The sequence below is a fragment of the Stenella coeruleoalba genome (assembly GCF_951394435.1).
Source record: "Stenella coeruleoalba genome assembly, chromosome: 2".
Classification (NCBI taxonomy): domain Eukaryota; kingdom Metazoa; phylum Chordata; class Mammalia; order Artiodactyla; family Delphinidae; genus Stenella; species Stenella coeruleoalba.
Genome location: NC_137147.1, coordinates 75,141,946 through 75,155,719, shown reverse-complemented (window position 1 = coordinate 75,155,719; position 13,774 = coordinate 75,141,946). Strand labels below are relative to the sequence as shown.

The 13,774-nt window shown below is 42.4% G+C and overlaps 1 protein-coding gene across 10 annotated transcripts in view; it reads right to left on the bottom strand.

Moving 5' to 3' along the window:
- Positions 1-13,774, bottom strand: part of CHD8 (chromodomain helicase DNA binding protein 8) — a 56,719-nt gene that overhangs the window by 41,009 nt on the left and 1,936 nt on the right. Inside the window, exon 1 of one of the 10 annotated variants that reach the window (XM_079911901.1) lies at positions 3,695-3,767. The exons of 8 other annotated variants lie outside the window; for them this stretch is intronic. The gene's annotated coding sequence lies outside the window, so the exon portion shown is untranslated. Of the gene's footprint in view, positions 1-3,694; positions 3,768-13,774 lie in introns of those variants that run through there. One more of the 10 variants, XM_079911900.1, reaches the window with a different exon arrangement.

Here is a 13,774-nt window from a genome sequence, read left to right as displayed (position 1 = left end):
AGCCCGTGTGCCACAACTATTGAAGCCCACACACCTAGAGCCCGTGCTCCGCAACAAGAGAAGCCACCGCAATGAAGAGTAGCCCCCGCTCGCCACAACTAGAGAAGAGCCTGCATGCAGCAACGAAGACCCAATGCAGCCATAAATAAATAAATAATTTTTTAAAGTTATGGGTATTTCTTAATTTAATGAAAATCTACTCAATAATTTTATCGATTTTCTCAACACTACCATCAGCTGTTTTCTAGTTATGCCCTACTTTGCCACCTATTATCTTTCACTTCCTATTCACTGTCAGAGAAGTTACACTAAATATCTAACAGTTAAATGTCACAAAAAAACTACAGTGAGGGCTTCCCTGGTGGCGCAGTGGTTGAGAGTCCACCTGCCGATGCAGGGGACACGGGTTCGTGCCCCAGTCCGGGAGGATCCTACATGCCGCGGAGCGGCTGGGTCCGTGAGCCATGGCCGCTGAGCCTGCGCGTCCGGAGCCTGTGCTCCGCAACGGGAGAGGCCACAACAGTGAGAAGCCTGCGTACCGCAAAAAAATAAAAACTAAAAATATAAAAACTACAGTGAAAGTTTGCACTAACTAAAAGTTTATGCTGATAATAGTTTATAACCTGCCTTTTCTTCCATGGGGTATTTTGTCCTTTCCAGGACTCCTTGCTATTTATTCACCCAAATGCTCTTCCTTCCCTCCCTCCACAACAGCCCAACGTCAGAGAGAGAGAGAGAGAGAGATCTCATTTTTTAATGGGAGAAACGAGGCTAATAGCTTCTGAAATATTTCCTTACTTCCATATGACTCAAGTATAAGTTTTTAAAGGTCAATGCACTTATCATTTATCTCCCTTCCCAATTTTTGGACCAAATTTCTGCTTCTCCTGGGTCAGTCGGGGCCCAATAATTTTAAAACCACAGCATCAAGTCACACTACTTCTCAGTCCCATCCCATCAACTCACCTCTACTGACCTAATTCATCTTGTACAATTTTTTTAATCCTAGTCTCCAGCTTCTTTTTTAACTCATATCTTTAAGTTGTCCTTGACTCTCAAAAGAATAAACCTTCTCCAAACATATCTCCAACTTTCTTCACCCCTCCTTCTGTTCCTACTTATGGGTTATCCTGGCTATACCCATGTCTGGCCTACTCTACCAAGTTCATCTACCCCATGGTAGATGAGCTTGGTAGAATTCTCTTTCCATGGTTCAAACCCTGGTAATAAAAATAAACAGATGTTGGACTTCCCTGGTGGCACAATGGTTAAGAATCCCCCTGCCAATGTAGGGGACACGGGTTCGAGCCCTGGTCCAGGAAGATACCACATGCCACGGAACAACTGAGCCGGTGCGCCACAACTACTGAGTCTGCACTCTAGAGACCGTGAGCCACAACTACTGAAGTCCGTGTGCCTAAAGCTTGTGCTCCGGAACAAGAGAAGCCACCTCAACGTGAAGTAGTCCCTGCTCACTGCAACTACAGAAAGCCTGTGTGCAGCAACGAAGACCCAATGCAGCCAAATATAAATAAATAAATAAATTTATTAAATAAATAGATGTTAAGCACTCAAATATACCAAACCCTTAATATATCCCTAAGTAAAGCAACTGCCTAGATAAAGAAATCATAGCAAACTTTAATCATATTGAGAATGAAAGGCCAGTCTTCATCTACCACTGCCCCAAAGAGGAACATATGTATATGCTCAAAAGGAAAGACAGAGAGCTTGATGGTTGCACTTAATCACTTTCCATAATTCCAAACTAATGAGTAGACTAACGACAGAAAATCTTGGGGGGGAGGGAGGGAGAGGGGGAGAAGTAGTACTAACTAGTAAGTTAAGGTTAAAATCCAAGGCCACCCATCTAAAACTTCCAAATAACAAGCCAGAGCAATTCTTTATATAAAGCCCTTCATCTCATCGTCTTCTTTAAGGAGAAACTACTCCCTTCCCTTGAAATAAATATAAACTGATTTTTTTTGCAGCTTTATCATCTTTAATGTAGTTCTTCTGGGTTTTCTTAGAAACCTAGAGTCCCAACTCTCCTGTTCTTATTTTAACGTGTCTCCCTACCCTCGCCCATTTCAATAACAACTTGTGGGTCCAATCATAAAAGACTTAGTTTTAATTCTACTCTATACTTTTCCATCTCAATCTCCCCATACCTTTCAACAAAGCAGTGATTCTCAACTGGGAGATGGAAGGTATGCAAAGTTTGAAAATGTGCATTCGGTGTTATAATTTTATATTTGTCAAATGGAAAAGGAAAACATCTCATTGTTTAGGTTATTTATATTCAATAAAACTGGACAACATGGGTAGGGGTGGGGGGCAGAAAAAGAAGTATGCCTGGTTTGGAACGATTATCGACATCTCTGTGATGGGGTAAGATTTCTTATGGTCTCTCAAAAGGGAGTTTATCATATTGTTTATGACGGATGAGAAACACTGCAACAGAAATTAGTCCAGCTGTCTAAGACATAAAATTATATAAACTGAACTACAGACATCCATTCTCCCTTACAGATTTCTCTGTACTATCCATCCTCTTAGAAGATAACAGATGAATGCCATATTGACAAAAACTGATCTTTTCTGGGGGGTTAATATGCACTTTTAGAAAGTAGCAGCCATGCCCACTTAACCTCTAACTGCTCAAAGAACAAACTATTTTACTTCAAAGTATTAATCTTGTTATTGGAAACTATCCTTTCAAGAGGATCAGCATAGGCAGGCAGGCAGACATAAACACGATATGGAAACAAGATGGGTAGAAGCAGTCTGAAGAAACCCCTTGAAAATAAAATAAATCAGAAGGCTTAAAATGAAACTCACCAACATAATTTTAAAAGAGGAGGATTTAAAAACTGTATCATGGAGACATTTGTGAAACCCAAAGGGTCTCAAATCTTATAAAGAAATGGGAAATAAACATCCAAGGTGAACAGAATCACAATTTAGGGTCAGCAAAGGATCAGGATGGAGGGACACAGACCATAAGAAATAGAGCTATTAACTTGGAGCCACTCAGGAGATTCTCCTCACGAAGGTCGAGATCCTAGGCCATTTTCTCTATCTTCACCATTCTCAATTCCAAATGTGTGGCTACTCTGTTTTTGTTTTCCCAATTACAGAAAAAAGCACTCAAACCTCAATCAGGAGTATGGACATTTGGGGCAAACATGGCTGGTAAAGTGAGTCCTTCTGAATAAACAGGGAAAGCAAAATAGGCAACTATGAATGCTAAAAGCATGTTCGTATGTTCAAGGGGTAAAGGAGAAACTACAGAAATTATATGTACTCATGTGGAAGGGAAGGGGCAAGGTAAGGAAGTGCGGGGTTGACGGAGAGGGAGACGCGACTGGGGGCGGGGGTGGCGGGGACCCGGGTACAGTACCTGCTCATACTGCCAGGGCTGGTGCCAGTAAGGCCCACACAGCAGAGGAGGGCGATGTCGGGCAACTGGAGCCCCCAAAATGGAGGTGAGGTACATGCTCTTGAGGGAGTGAGCTAGCGGGGTGCCCTCCAGGGTGGGGATGGCCAAGACGGGAAGATGCGGGGTGGGGGGGTGTGGATGCCCGGGTGGGAGCAATGTGAGGGTGGAAGCTACAGGCGGGAAGGCCCGACTAGCCCTTAAGTAGAAAAAGAGCTGTGCCTCACCCCAGCAAGGTAAGAGAGGTGCCTTTACCTGCAGCGGCCGTGGGGGGCCGGTTCGCCCCTCTCGCTGTCTCTCCAGCACCAGTTCCCCCTCCTCCAGCGCAGCCTAACTTCATGCTCCTGCCCGCCCCGCGTCTTCATTGGCTAAACTTCACTGCCACTCACCACAGGGGCAAACACGCAAAACAGCGCAGTGGGCGGGACTAGGCAGAGCTTCCCCCTCCCCCGCCACCGCGGGGTTAGGTTGAGAGCGCACGGAGAGGCCTATCCGGTTTCCAGGGCCGAAGCGAAGCCTGCAGCTTGCTTGAAAAAAAAAAAGGAGCCTGGCCAGCAGAACCGTCTCAAGCTGCGGGAAACTAGTCCTGGCGATTAAATTCCCCCACCACCTACACTGTTTTCTGCACACGAAAGAGCGTAAACTCGGGAGGGAGGGTTCCACACTAGGCCAACTCCGCCTCCCTCTGAATCCCCTGCCTTCTAGCAGCACTGTCAACTCCTCTGCTGTAGTGACTGCACCTTCTCCCACGACCCATTAAAAGGGGCCAAATCTTCCGTCCATCATGGGAGTGAGTCAGCCCAATTGCTGGAACATGGGGCCTTTTACTCTTAAAAGATAAAGCGCTCTCTCTGCCACAAGCCAAACTGCATTCTTGATAGCAATGAAAAACAGCCATGAGACGTATAGAGGAAACTCTTAAGTAGCTCTGAAGTTCAGTCTTGCTAAAGTGTAAATCACAAAGAAGAAATCAGAGGGAGATAAGATTGAAGGTATAGGTAAGGGCCAGACCCTTCAAGGAAAGAGCCTTGAACGCCATGTTAAAGCATTTTCTTCTAGTGGATGAGGAGCCACTGAAACATGGAACGACATAATCAGAAATGCATTTTAGTTGGCTAACTCTGGCTGTTTGATAGAGAATAGATTTGGGGGCTGATGTAACAGAGGACACAGAAGTAGTCAGGGGGCTGCTGTGGTAGTCCAGAAAAGAGTTGTATTGTGGATGCTTGCTGATTTTTTTTCCTGCTTCCCCCTTCCTATATTGGGAGAATAGCACAAGGTTAAAAGTCTTCAATGGAAGAGTGGATCTTAATCCCCACTATAGAGCTGGGATGGGTGGGTGGGGGTACTGAAATGAGGGGCAGAGTCCCATCTCCTCTTCCTGTCGGAGAAGAAGTACGCACATGACCTAGCCTAGTCTAAGTGGACACTGCTGTGGAAAACCTTGACTTTTCAGTGGTAATACAAAGATCCAGAACCAACCAGTTAGACAATACTCAGCAATGTCAGACACTGGAATTCTGCAGCATCATAGACTGTTCAGTGCTATGATCCTGTCCACGTTCTCCATGTTTCCAACTTCCCTTGGTTTCAGATCATTTTCTAAATCAGATTCTCTAGCATTCCCACTGATTTTGTGAGCCACACAATATCCTTCGAATATGTTCCCCTTCTGCTTAAGTTAGCCAAAAGATGATTTCTGTTGTTTGCAACCAACAAGATGATTAGAGCCTGAATCATAGCAATGTGGTTCAAAAGGTAATGATAGGAAGGCAAGGCCAGAGCGGAATAATACTTAGGGGATAAAAATTGGTAAAACCTAGAGTTTACAGGGAAAGATGAGTTCAGCCATGTTTAGTCTGAGTTACCTATAGCATGTTAAGTAGTGATATTCAATAAAAGGTTGGATTATAAATATAAAAGTTGCCTTGGTGACAGAGTTATCAGTATCAAAATAGTAGTTTTAAGAGTGGAGATTACCCAGGTAATTACTCTGGGTAATCAGAGCTAGTATATGAAACACTGCACCAATACTGTTGGGGAGACAACAGAGAATGTGAGGGGTCTGTGAAGAACTGGATGTCCATTCCAAAGAGAGCAGCTGCTATTCAGCTCTAGTTAAGTGTTGCCATATGGAAACACACATCCAAGATTGAAAGAGAACTTCAGGTTTTTCAAAAGCCAGAAATACAGAGTTTTACGTAAATCTTCTGGGTTTTAAATGCAGACAACTAATTTTTTTTAATGTTTTAAACACTATGCGTTAGAAAAAACACTTAGCTGGAAACCCCCAAATTTGAGATTTTCGGTGTAGGGTGAAAAAAGCTAAAGAGGAACCCAAGAGAACATCAGGATTTAAGAATCAGAATAAGCCACACCTACTAAGCAGGTAGAGAAGGCAAAGCTAGAGAAGCAGAGAGTGCAATATCACCGAAGCAAAGACAGTAGAGTATTGCTGAGGGAAAGAGCGATCAATTGCATTGAACAAAGCAAAAATGTCCAATAATATAAGAACTTTAAAATGTCCATTGGATTTAATGCATCTCTACTTTTCACTGTCAAGCTAAGAGTAACCAGTCCCATATGAGCTTTCATAGTACTTTTGTTAAGTACTCTTTGGGGATAATTATCTTCTACGTCGTATTTTAGTTATATTTGTATGTGGAGGTATGATGAGCTTAAAGTCAGAGGGATCTGGGTTCAAATTTCTGTCCCACTAAGTAAATAAACCTTTCTGAGTCTAGTTCATTCCTCTGTACATAGGGGGCTCAAATTACAGGGCCATTAGTGAGGATTAATGAAACATCTCGCACACTTCTTGGTATGTAACCACTATTTCTAGGAGGTACTCAACGAATGTTGCTGGATAGACTATTTAGAAAAAACTTTTTCCCAGTGTCTCTACCTACCTTGGAGATGCTAGGCAGCCTTAGAGGGAATCACCACCCACATGAATGGCCTTCAAAATAATTCATTAATTTCAGCAGGCTAGTATCTATTGAGTTTGAATATGCACTGTAGCCCTTGCTTCCTCTACATTAAATCTAATTTACAGCAAACAGGAATAACTATATTTATTTTTATTTTTTTTGCGGTACGCGGGCCTGTCACTGTTGCAGCCTCTCCCGTTGCGGAGCACAGGCTCTGGACACGCAGGCTCAGCGGCCATGGCTCACGGGCCCAGCCGCTCCACGGCATGTGGGATTTTCCCGGACCGGGGCACGAACCCGCGTCCCCTGCATCGGCAGGCGGACTCTCAACCACTGTGCCACCAGGGAAGCCCCAAGAATAACTATACTTTAGATTCTAGCGTCTAAAGATCATGTTCAACTAACCGGCTTCAGTCAGCCTAACCTGCTATAGATGTTCTAAGTCACTAGCATCCAACTTTGAGTCGTGAGGGACCTAAATTAAAAGTCTCAGGGCGCCAAGGAAGGGTCATAAAGATTTCAGAAACACCCCTGCCGCCCAAACACTTTTTTCGAACGGCTTCCAGGACACCACACTTTTCTGATTTTCATTCTACCTCTCTGGCCAATTCTCCTTTGCTATTCTTCTCCTCTACCAGCCTTTAATTGTTGAAGTTCACCAAGCTTTGGTCCTAGGCCTTCTTTTTTTTTCATTCTATACTTTCTTTTCAAGAATGTGTAATTCACGTACAAGGTCTCAACTCATTATTTTCTTCAACAAACTATCTATACACTTACGTCTCTCATTTATATCTCTGGGCAAGACGTCTGAACTCCAGGCCTGTTTATTCACTTGCTTACCCAATAGCTCTTCCTGGTAGTCTCTCCAGTCTCCCTGGCTGACCCACTCGTCCAACTCTCCCCGTAAGAGGCTTATTACCTCAAGGAGACTGATTCCTTGGTAGTCTCCTCCACCCACACCACCACGCGCGCACACACACAGAGGATAATCATCCTCCAGCATCTCCTATTCAGTCATGACTGTAGAGACCAGAAACTCTCTTCCTTACTACCCCTATCCAATATTTTAAAATCCTACCTTTACCTCCTAAACATCCCTCAAATCCATCCACTTCTGCCCCTACTACCATTCTGGATCAATTTACCATCCTCACTTCCCTGGACTATTGCAATCGCCTTCTAACTGGTTCCCCATCGATTTTGCCTATTTAATTCTTACTTATCCTTCAAAGCTCATTTCAACATCGTCATTTCAAAGAAAAGCTTTCCCTGAGCTCCCAGACAAAAAACAGCCAAACTTGTTGAATGTACATTACGTACCTGGCCCTCTTCTAAACAATGAAAATGCATCAGCAGTTTCAATTTTCTTAAACTTGAAATAACTATATTTTACAGATGAGGAAACTGAGGCACAGAAAGATAAGCAATTTGCCCAACATTCCACGGCTAATGAAAAGTGGTGCCAGATTCAAATTTAGGCAATGTGGCTTCTGAAGTCACATTCTTTTTTTTTTTTTTGCGGTACGCGGGCCTCTCACTGTTGTGGCCTCTCCCGTTGTGGAACAGAGGCTCTGGACGCACAGGCTCAGCAGCCATGGCTCACGGGCCCAGCCGCTCCGCGGCATGTGGGATCTTCCCGGACCGGGGCACGAACCCGTATCCCCTGCATCGGCAGGCGGACTCTCAACCACTGCGCCACCAGGGAAGCCCTGAAGTCACACTCTTAACCACCCAACTATACTATGGTGTAGACTACATGCCCCTATTACAAATTCTCTTGTAACATCCATAATTTCTCTTTTGTAGTAGCCTGAATAACATTATATAATTCATTGTTTGATATCCATCCTCCCCCACCCCCATATTAGAATGCAAGTTGCACAAGGGCAAGGCCTGTGTATGACTTATTACAATATTTCCTTGGCTTATCCGGTGGTAAAAGGCACTCAGTGTACTTCTGTGAAGGAATGCATTTTCAACTTCCAGCCAAAGGTGTGTGGTAGTGGGGCTGTGGAGGGGTAATGCGGAACTATCTGACCAAAACCAAGGGCTTCTCCAGACTGCTGAGATAGTAAACAGGCAGTGGCACATTTCCTACCAGAAACATTCAGAAGAGGCATCACAACATCGTAAGCATCTTCACTTTTTAGGACCTGTAGCAGACACAGCTTTCAGGTATAGTAAAAGAAGCTGCATCCAATACACATAAAAGACTATTTTCTATAGTGTGGTAATTACTATTGAAAGCAATGAAATTTCAGTTATCTCCTTTAGGCTTGGGACCATAAAGCCTCAGTGGTGACCAATTTGAAACTATGGCAAGAAGTGAATGGATGAAACCATACCCATATGACTCAAAAATAGGGCATGGATTCATTCTTAAGTCAGCCTCATTGTAGATTTTTTTCCAGTAAAACTCTGGAGTTTTGGTCTAAGTCTGAAGACAGAATGTAAGAACCTAATTGTTAACGATCACTGGGGTCAAGTTAGACTGGATCTGGAGAAGTTCCTCTTCACTGGCACATGTTCACCAAGGTGAAAATAATAGTCTAGGTTCTAGATGAGGAATATCTAACTGGATTAATATATCTACCTTGTGTGACACCACTTTTGGACATCCAGCGTAAATAATGATATACATAATTTTTTTTTTACTGAGGTAATACTGGTTTATAATGTTACATAAATTTCATGTGTACAACATTATTTTTCTACTTCTGTATACACTACAGCGTGCTCACCACCACAAAGTTACTTTCCATCCATTGCCATACAGTTGATCCCCTTTGCCCATTTTGCCCTCCCGCCATAATATATATATTTTAGGTAAGAGTCCTGTTCCTCTTTATGCTCTCCCACACCACCCTCGCATGCCCTACTTTAATTGCGCCAAGTATACATATATTTTTTCAGCCTAACAGAAAAATATAAATATTTACTTACTTTTTTTTGGGGGGGGGGGCCACGCTGCATGGCTTGCACAATGTTCCCCGACCAGGGATTGAACCTGGGCCGCAGCAGTGAAAACCGGGAATCCTAACCACTAGGCCACTAGGGAACTCTTAATTATTTATGAGGGATTGTTTTCACTGCAACGTTTATGCTAAAAAATGTATGTGTGGCTGGGGGGAGAAACACTGTTATTATCACACTTGTGCCTCTAGGCACAAAATGTGACCCAGCGACATGGGACTGATGAAAATTCAGTTGGCTAGTTTGACTTGCATTGGCTAAAAAATTTAGTTATTTGCAAGACTGACCAAGTGATTTTCCTCTGTAGAGCTTGAAATATTTCACATAATCTTATCTTCAAAATAACTAAGTTAAATAAAAGAAACTATTCCTTTTTTTTTTTCCTTTTAACAGACAGAAATACAAAGACAAAAAGAAATTTTACATTCTCAAGGTTCTACAACTGCTAAAGACACAGCTTTAACAGGCTATGGAATGCCTACTCGCCTAATGCTGTGGTCAAAGACAGTTCTCCTCCAGGGGTCAGCACTGAATTTCTAAATGTAGCGAGACGATAATGAATGAGGCTTTGAAGTCTGACAGATCAGAGTCCTACTCCTGGTTAAATGATCTAACCTCACTGTCTTATTTTTTCTCTTCTGTAAAATGAAAGTAACATCACATACATTTCCAGAGTTATTGTGAAGATTAAAAGATAATGTACAATGTTTGGCACACAGTAGGCAAATAAAAAGTTTATTATTCCCTGTCCAATAATTTAAAAACTAAAGGTTTCCCTCAAAGCAAAATTACTCCTTAGAGGTTTGGCTGAGCTGATCTGCTAAGCAGAATGGTGGGACACTAAAATAGATGCAAAAGTTTCATAATTAGAATAGCAGGACTGCTGGGCAGGATCAAAGGACTAGTACTACTGTGCTGAGAAAGCAGTATAACCCTTTAACCTCAAAACCACGGAACAGACTTCAACCAGCACGGTGGCTAGGCCAACAGGCAGGTAATTCTATTAATCATTTTTTGTGTTTGTATGAACGATGCCAGTGTCTGAATACTCCATTTACTTCACAATGCCTGCCTGTGGGAACGTACAGTTCTCCAAATGACTAGGCTGTCCCTTGGTAGCTCACATGCCCAGACCCAGGTACCTCAACTTTTGACTCCCATGACTTTCAGGAAAGCAGTGAATGGAAGTGACCACTACCCATATATATTTAATTCTTCAAGGAAAATGTCCCCCCAACAGGAGGCATACCTGAAAAACAGGCAGAAGCACTACACTTTATAGAAGAACTAATGTGTAAATAAACAAAGAATGACTGGGTACTGAGTGGAAGCAATGAAGAATAAAACACTGGGGACTTCCCTGGTGGCACAGTGGTTAAGAATCCACCTGCCGGGCTTCCCTGGTGGCGCAGTGGTTGAGAGTCCGCCTGCCGATGCAGGGGACAAGGGTTCGTGCCCCGCTCCGGGAAGATCCCACATGCCGCAGAGCGGCTGGGCCCGTGAGCCATGGCCACTGAGCCTGTGCGTCCAGAGCCTGTGCTCCGCAACGGGAGAGGCCACAGCAGAGAGAGGCCCGAGTACCGCAAAAAAAAAAAAAAAGAATCCGCCTGCTAATGCAGGGAACACGGGTTCAAGCCCTGGTCCGGGAACATCGCACATGCCGCGGAGCAACTAAGTCCGTGCGCCACAACTACTGAAGCCCGCGTGCCTAGAGCCCGTGCTCCGCAACAAGAGAAGCCACCGCAGTGAGAAGCCCGCGCACCGCAGCGAAGAGTAGCCCGCAGCGAAGAGTAGCCCCCGCTCAGTGCAACCAGAGAAAGCCCACACGCAGCAACGAAGACCCAACGCAGCCAAAAATAAATAAATAAATTATTTTTTTTTAAAAAAAGAATAAAACACTTAAAGTTCAGTGTTCATGCAACTTGGTAGCTCCTATTCAAAAATCCTGAAAAATCTTCCCAGTCATTCAGTTTATTTAGATGGATGTATCCCTGATATACATCTGATATCTGTAATAAAACATGAAAATCATAGAATATGTGAAGTATGACTTTCATGTTCTATTACAAAACTGTATTATGATTTGGTTCTAAGTAGGCAGCCAAACTACTGAAATCACTGGTTTCTTCTAGAACCAAAGAGAAATTCCCATATTACTAATGGGACTGGGTACTTCAGAATACCCATGTCCCAAAGGAATAATCCCTAAAGATATAATGTATCCCCAAAGTATGCAGTAGAGGAAAAAAGGGAGGCAGGATATTCCAAAGGTTTCTCTAATGACCATGAGAGACAATTTAAGAAACCCCAAAGACGTTACAGGTCTTGAATATCCTTCCTCTCAGGTGAAATTAAGAATTCAGTTAATACATATTCTTTCTCAGAGAGTTACTGATATAGTTTTAGGAGAACTACAAAACAAAACAAAAAGGTGTTGTTATTACAGAGTTACTAATTACTGGAATATTGGGACATTGCCTAAAGGATTAGAACTATCAGATTTAGGGTGCTGACATACAGTGGAGGAAAGAAGCACAGTTCTCTTATTATCTAGTAATTTCAGTAGCATGTCATTTAATTACTTTTTTAAAATGAAATAAAGTCTGAAAATACCAAATAAAAAGAAGCCATACACAATAAATTTCTCTGGAAATGTACTGAAGGAATAAAATCAGGAATGGTTCATTCTTTCAGTTACGAAGCCAATCTTTTCTTAAAAATTACACATAAGAGTAAGTAATGTTTAAAATCCTTGCTTTGATGTTGAAATATTTTTGTACTTTTATTTGAACATGTTCTGGGAACTCTTTTCAAACAAACTAGTGAGAATATACTTGGAAAGTCTGAATAGGAAGAGGCTAGAACATTGTCTAGGCTTCCTACACTGCTCTACTGCTTGGAATACATTCCTGGATTCATCCCTGCTGAAGGTGAATGCAAAGAAATTATCTATGCCAGTCTTTCTGTTTACGCTAGGCTTTTGATGATCATGTAATGTACATTTGTGGGTAGAAATTAAGTGCTTTATTTTTAAAAGTCTCCTGCTGCGATCCGAAAGCAAGAATTAACACATTTTAAAGTTGAGCATTTTGCTTCATGCGTCATTCAACAACCAAGGGTCTAGTGAAGGATAGAAAGTGACCAGTGACAAAAGGGCAAAAGAAATGTTACCTATTGAAGAGCTTAATGAGAAATCTCAGAGACTACAAAGAGGTGGACTTATTTTGCAATACAGAGACAATGAAAATCTTCAAGACAATATGAATTAGTTTTTTAGGCAAAAAACAGAGCCAAATTACAACTTCATACACGTGTACACACAACACAAAACAGAGGTTAATGCTGGGGGAAGGTTATCCAGGATAAAATTCAAAATGTAATAAATGGTTAAATAAACCTTTAGGCAACAGTAAATGGTTCATACAACGGCTTTGTTATATAGAAATACAACTGTTGGGACCTCCCTGGCAGTCCAGTGGTTAAGACTCCACGCTTCTACTGCAGGGGACGCGGGTTCAATCCCTGGTCGGGGAACTAAGATCTCACATGCCGCTCTGTGCGGTCCAAAAAAAACCCAAAAAACAAAAAACAGAAATACAACTGTTACTCGGGTATTAGGCACCAAAGGAAGTATACCTTGAAAATTAGGATCTCTGCATTCTTAAACGGCCTCAAGACAGATGCAAAAAGGGACAATGTAAGTGAATTAAAACAAAAGGCAAAGTGAACAAAATTGTAACAGAAGGATGAAAGGAAGAGCACCAACTCTTTGAGAAAGAGAATAAATAATTAATTAAAGAGCAGATACAAAAAGTTAAACTGAGTAAGATATGAAATGATAGTCTATCAATGGACTGAATGCTAAAAGTAAAATAGTAAATACTAAGTTGGTTACAGTAGTGCAAGGGTAGGTCGAGCAAAGACCTACAGATCAGGGGCTGGCTCGAATGCAACTCCAGAAGTGGAGTGACTTCTAGGGGTGAAGGTAGAGGGTCCAGAAAAATATTTGTCTTCTGTTTATCCTTCAGGTATTAGGCTAAACCTAAGCTCAGAAGATAGCTTAACGCTTGCAGGACTGTGGACAAACAATATCTTCAAAGCATTTAGTATTCATCTGAACATTGTGAAGATGTTACAGTCCTTCCACAGATGAGAATAGCAAATCTCATTCTTTCAGTAAGCAAGCACAGTGCTTGACACCCACAAATTAATCTTAAGAAGTAGTTTTGCCCAGAAATACTGCACCCTTTCCAAAGGAGATGTGTAAAATGGTTTCTTTTAAAGACTAAGCCCCATCGTCATCCTACCTTACCTTCAAAAACTCAACTCTTCACATAAAATGGCAAATTTTTCTTGTTACAAGCAAAACTCTGAAGTGGTCGTTACCACAATACCAATGGGAGAGGCCACAACAGTGAGAGGCCCGCGCACC